Source organism: Orycteropus afer, unplaced genomic scaffold (assembly GCF_000298275.1).
Source record: "Orycteropus afer afer isolate SDZICR_OR568_19922 unplaced genomic scaffold, OryAfe1.0 scaffold00086, whole genome shotgun sequence".
Taxonomy (NCBI): Eukaryota; Metazoa; Chordata; class Mammalia; order Tubulidentata; family Orycteropodidae; genus Orycteropus; species Orycteropus afer.
In genome coordinates, this window is record NW_006921673.1 from 8,678,190 (window position 1) to 8,684,328 (window position 6,139).

A 6,139-nucleotide genomic window follows, 5' to 3' on the forward strand; every position below is an offset into this window, starting at 1 on the left:
AAATATCCAAAATAGTCAAGCCGCTTTTTTAACATTCAAAATGGCAGTGTCCTCTGGACTGGCAAAAATCCACAGCTCAGTCCACCTTTCTCTTCACCTTCTCCGTTTATTCCCCAGCCACTGGAGCAGTCCTCTGTGCAGTCCCTGGCTAGCAGGGCTGATTTTTAGGTTAATTCTTAAGTCCTACCAGCATTCAGGAATCTCCAAGCTGTCTGTGCCGTCAGGATCACTCAGGATTGCTGCCAGACCTCAGCTCTGTATGCCTCCTTTTTTGGTATTTTCACACAAATTTTTCTGCTAGTTGGGGTTTAGTCCACTTCTATACCCTTCCCTTCAAGGCTCAGGGGTCCAGGATTATCTTCTGTGTCTGTGTTTATTGATTTATCTTTTTTTTTGTTGAAGAGGGTCTGTGCAGTCTTTCTGCCTACTCCACCATCTTACCTTGGCCTTGTTTTCTAATCAGTTTTGCCATTCTTTTTCTCTTTACTGGTACAGTTAATCCATTCACAGTCATTGTAATTACTGATAGGTATGCACTTACTGCTGTCATTCTTTTGCCTTTCTTTGTTTCAAATATTTTTCTATGTTGATTTCATTTTATTATCAGTTTTCTTTTCTTTTTATTTTGTTGATCTAGTGTTTACTAAGTCCTTGTGATTTTCTTCTTTTGGTTAGAAGCTTATAAAATTTTTTTTGTGGTAATAAATTCTTATCTTTCTGTTTGGAACACACTGTTCTATATGGAATTCTTCCCAACTCCCTCTCCATTTGGAAGTTCTGTAATTATACCATTAATTCCCTCTTTTTGTTATTTAGTTCTTTTCTTTCACAGATTGACACCTGTGTTTTTCTATTTTCTGTTCTGTAAGCTTATTTTAGTTTTGACAATCATTTTTCTGAGTTAGTTTCGAGTGATGTTGTCATGTATCTTAATCATAGGTCTTCTATTGCTGATTTTCTGTCCAACATTAGCATTTCTTATAAGGTTGGTCTGTTTTTTTCAAATTCCCTTAATTTCTGTTAGTCTAAGAATGTTCTAATTTCACCACCATATTTGAGAGACAGTTTGGCTATATATATAATCTTGGTTGATAATTTTTTTTCTTCAAGGTTTTGTACATGTCATTCCATTGCCTTCTTGCCTGCATAGCTTCTGCTGAGAAACCAAAGCTTAGTCTGATTGGCTGTGCTTTGTAGGTAACACTTCATTTTTCCTGAGCTCCTCTCAAGATTCTTTGTCTTTGATTTTGGAAAGTTTGATTATGGTATGTCTTGGTGAATTTCTCTTGGGATATATTATATCTTGTATGGGGTTCATTGAGCTTCTTTGATGGATATCTTTTTATCCTTCATAATATTGGGGAACTTTTCTGCTAATAGGTCTTCGATAATTTTCTTTGTGTGGTTTTTTTTTTTTTTTTTTTTTGGCTTCCTCTTATTCTGGAGTTCCAATCACATGCACATCATTTCTTTTGATAATAGCCCATATAATATTGTCTTAATTCTTCTTTAGTGTGTGATTTTTTTTTCCACATAAAGCTGGTACCAAGGGATTTGAAGTCAAGCTGGCTAATGTGTTCTTTAGCCAATTTGATTCTACTCTTTTGTCCTTCCAATGCATTATCTCCATAACTTTAGGGTTAATGTTCTGGATTTTGAATTGCTGTTTTTACATGATTTCCAGTTGTCTAAAAAAAATAAATAAAAACTCACTGCCATCAAGCTGGATCTGACTCATAGAGATACCTCCTTGGGTTTGTCTATTTTCTATTTATTTTGTCCTTTTGCTCTTGTACTGTTCTCCTGAATTGTTTTTTCCTTGCTTTTATCTATGGTTACCTTGAACTCTTGGAAGGTTTTACACACACACACACACACACACACATATGATGGGGCAATCTACTTCCATAAAGATTTACAGCCTCAGAAACCCAATGGTATTTGCTATGAGCCGGAATCAATTTGATGGCAGTCAGTTTGTTTTTTTGATATATATGTATGTGTATGTGTGTGTGTATTCTTTTGTTCCTTGTTAGGTAGAAACCTGTTACCTCTTCTTCCTCAGAAAGGTTTCCTACTTCTTCATTTTGGTAACTTGCTTCCGCAATCTTGTCCTGTTTCTTTGAATTGAAATTGTCTGTTGTCTCCAAGACTTTTGAAGTTGTTGTTCTTATTTTTTGGTTGTGTGTTGGTTTTTTTCACTCTGGTTTCTTCTTTTGCTTTGTTTCAATATGTCTGAATGGGTGGAACAGGCATGCTTCCTTGGTTGTTAGCTTACCAGGACTGGGGTCCTCCCTAGCTGTCTCTGGGTTATTGGAATAACTAGTTGGAATGTTTGTGGGTCTCTGTTTGTTTGGAAGAGGAGCTGTGGGTGTGATGAGCAGGTGTTGTCCACCATTTGCCATTGATCCAGTTGTGTAGTAGATGGTAGTGGTGCTTTCCTGTTGGCTGAGGTAGTCAGTGCAGTAGATATGGTTGACCAGTGGAGAATTAAAATCTTTCTCTCATTGGATGGAACAGGAAAAAAAAAAAAAAAAACCCCAAAAGGAGAAGAATAAGAAAAAAAGAGAAAGGAAAAGAAGAAAAAGAAAAGGTGGGGTGAACAAGAAGAAAGATTGGTGGAAATGAAAGAAGAGGAAGGAGAAATGAATAAATAAAAAAAGGAAGAAAAATGGAAAAAAGAAAAGAAAAAATGAAAAATAAAAAAGGGGGAAAATAAGGAAGCTGAGAAGGAGGGACTTCTGTAATAATAGAGAGATGGCAGCTCTGGGGGCAGCTGGTTGTGGCACCATTCACTGATCCACTGGACCATGGGCCCATGGAGGTGGAAGGAGCCTTGCATGAGTGAGGACTTCCAAGAGAGGTGGCTGCAGGTCTGTGTTTCTTGTGTTCAGTGTCAGATCAGCCAGTGACACAAGCACAGGAAGGGGGAGCTGCAGCCCCTCAGTCGGTCTGGAGTGGGTTGTTGAGGGCAGTTAAGCTGAAGTGGAAGGAGCTGGGGGGTCAGGTCCATGGGGGCAGGGAGAGATTTCACCCCTAGTTGATGGGAAGCTATGCTTGTTGGAGAGAAGATTGCAGCTCTCCAGTCACAATTCACTGGCATGGGTCTGGACCCTTCTGGGCACATGCAGCCATTTATCCAGCTCCTGCTCAGACTGAAGTGAAAGGGTATCCTGAGACTAGTTTCCCCAGCGCCCCAACACAGGCCTTTCCCCTCGTGTGGATCTTCAGATCAAATGACCACTGTTTATTTGTGAAGAGTTACTTCATTTTTTCTGTCTTCCTCCCTGCCCCTTGGCCACCTGTGCCACTCTAAGTCTGACCCATTTCCCTGAATTTTCCTCTCCAAGCTGCAGCATGTCTTCTGCTCACCTTAAACTCCTCCCAATCTGTCCATACTGTGTCTTTATTGCCATCTGGAGTCTGTGAAGTTCTTTTCTCCCCTTCCACATCTGATGCCTCTATGCTTTTAAATTGCTTTAAAATTTAAAGGTGCCAGCTTGTTTTCTTTCCCGTCACTGACATTGCTCCATCTCTCTTTCCAATCAGCACTCAATCTAATTCTTTGTCCTCTCATTTTATGCGCAGACTTCCATGATCATTGTTTGCATTTGTTTCATTGTTTTCCCAAGTCTCTGTTGTAGAGGGTTTGGGCGGGGTGTGTTAGAGGGCGGAGTGTGTCACCACCTCTATCATTGGGTTTCCAAGGCTGTAATCTTCATGGAAGCTGACTGCACCTCTTTCTCTTGTGGAGTAGCTGGTGGGTTTGAACCAACTTTTCAGTTAGCAGCCTAACGCTTTATCCACTGTGCCACCAGAGCTATTTACATATTGACTAACTACCTTTTATTTGCCAAAAATGAGGGGTGACAGAAAGATGCTGGTGACATCAGCAAACTTATGATCTCATTAGGAGCCAGGAAAGAAGCACTTGAAAAGGTACGTAAAACTATGTAATAAAGAACAAAGGGAAATAATATCAGAGATACCACAGGACATAAAAACACTCCTATTAACAAATGTGAGTTACGACAGTAGACAGTATGAAATACATTCTTATGAGGAAAAATGTACAACCCTGTTGAAATGAACTCCTTAGTCTTGGGTTTTTTTTTTAAATCAACTTAACATTAAGCATTTAGGTGGCTACTGAACAAATAGCATTTAACCCATTTTGTATCAGATAATCTTGCAGGGAATTATTTAAATTTTATAGTTATTTCCTCTAACCTGGACTTTCTAGTATATTGTTTATGAATATTCATTTTGAGAAAGAAAATTACTCAAAATCTTTCCTGAAACTACCCATTGAGTGTCTCATCCCCATCCCTACCCTCATGATGCTCTTAGAGTTGAAACCTTGAGGCTAATGTTTTATGAGAATAAATAATGGGAATTCAACCCCTTCAGAGTAGTGAGGGTTTGGGCCCTTTGTTACCTTTTCGAAGAAACATTCTTAAATCGACGTGTTGAACTTTGGCGATACAAGTGCCCTTAGTGACATAAAGATGCCAGCCTTTATAAGATGTTGACAGTTGTTAGGAGCTTTTACAATGGAGCTGAGTTTCCTGCTCTGCTGCATATAATTAGGCAAGTAGATGGAGCTCCACTCATTTTACTGGCCCAATGGGAGGGAGTTGGGCAGGGGATCCAAAGCTCTGTTCACTAAAGGAAACACACGCTTTTCCTTTAACATGTAAATGTGTCTTGATTTCTATATAGAAATAAAACTTTTTCATTTAAAAACTTCTGCACAAAATGAAGACTGTGATAAAGAAAACACCCTTTCCACTAATTTCAAGCAAATCCAATTCTTTCATTTTATAAGCATTTGGACAGGAAAGATACATACATAGGTGATTTAAGGGTCAGCTTTTTTAGTGTCCTAGTGGGATCATTAAACACAGAATGCATTGTCTTGTAGTCTGGCTGATCTGAATCTGCTCAACTTTCCTATTTTACCTTTGCTTTCTGGACTTGGTACAGATATATCTGTACCTAAAATGCTAGTGTTAATAAGCAATGTCATTTTCAGAATTTACTGGATGTGGTAGCATTTCTTTCTTGCAAACTCTTGAAATACTCTTTGGTATACTTAATTGGGAACTCTGTGTCTGGGTCATAAAATCTGCAGAATCCCCACCCCCTTTCATTTCAAATTTAAAACCATAGTCTAAAGACAAAACTGGGACCTCTGGGGGACAGCCCTTCTGGGTTCCCTTCCTTTGCAGGCCCCATTCTGAGGTTAAGCCCCAACGACTGGCTCACTTGTGATTCTAGTGTTATACTGGCACCAAGCAGAAAACAGGAATCTACATTTCACACATACTTGCCCTATATGCTGTATTTACTTTCAAAGAATAACAGCAATGAAATAAATGTCAGGAGGCAATCAAAAAGGGCAGATGAAGCAAAGGGCCAAAATCAGAGCTAGGGCATCTCCACTAAGGAAAAGACAATGTGAGAAACATAGAACCACACCACACCAGCTCTAACATGATCAACTCAAACAAGAACAGCACAGTGGCAGAAAATCATCAACTTGTTGCTCTGTAAGTGGTTGGAAGGAACCTCCTAGAAGTGTCCAAAAATCCCAAAACCAAACCCACTGCCATCGAGTTGATTCCGACTCATAGTGACCCCCGCTGGGTTTCGGAGGCAGTATCTTTATGGAACTAGATTACCCAGTCTTGCTTCCTCAGAGTGGCTGGGGGTTTGAAGCACCAACCTTCTGGTTTGTAGTCAGATGCCTTAGGCATTGTGCTACCAGAGATCCCTTAGAAGTGTACGTAGGCCAAATCGGTAAAGCAGTTGTCTGAGTTATTTCCAATTTATGGTAACTCCATAAACTTTGTTCCACAGAGTTTCTAGGGACTGATTGTTTGGAAATAGATCATAAGGCTTTCTTCTGAAGCACCTCTGTTGTTGTTGTTGTTAGGTGTCTCAAGTCGTGTCTGACTCATAGCGACCCTATGCAAAGCAGAAACACTGCCTGGTCCCGCGTCAGCTCTATGATCCTTGATATACTTGAGCCCATCGTTGCAGTGACTGTGTGAATCCATCTCATTGAGGGCCTTCCCCTCTTTTCTTGACCCTCCACCTTACCAAGCATGACATCCTTCTCCAGGGAATGGTCCCC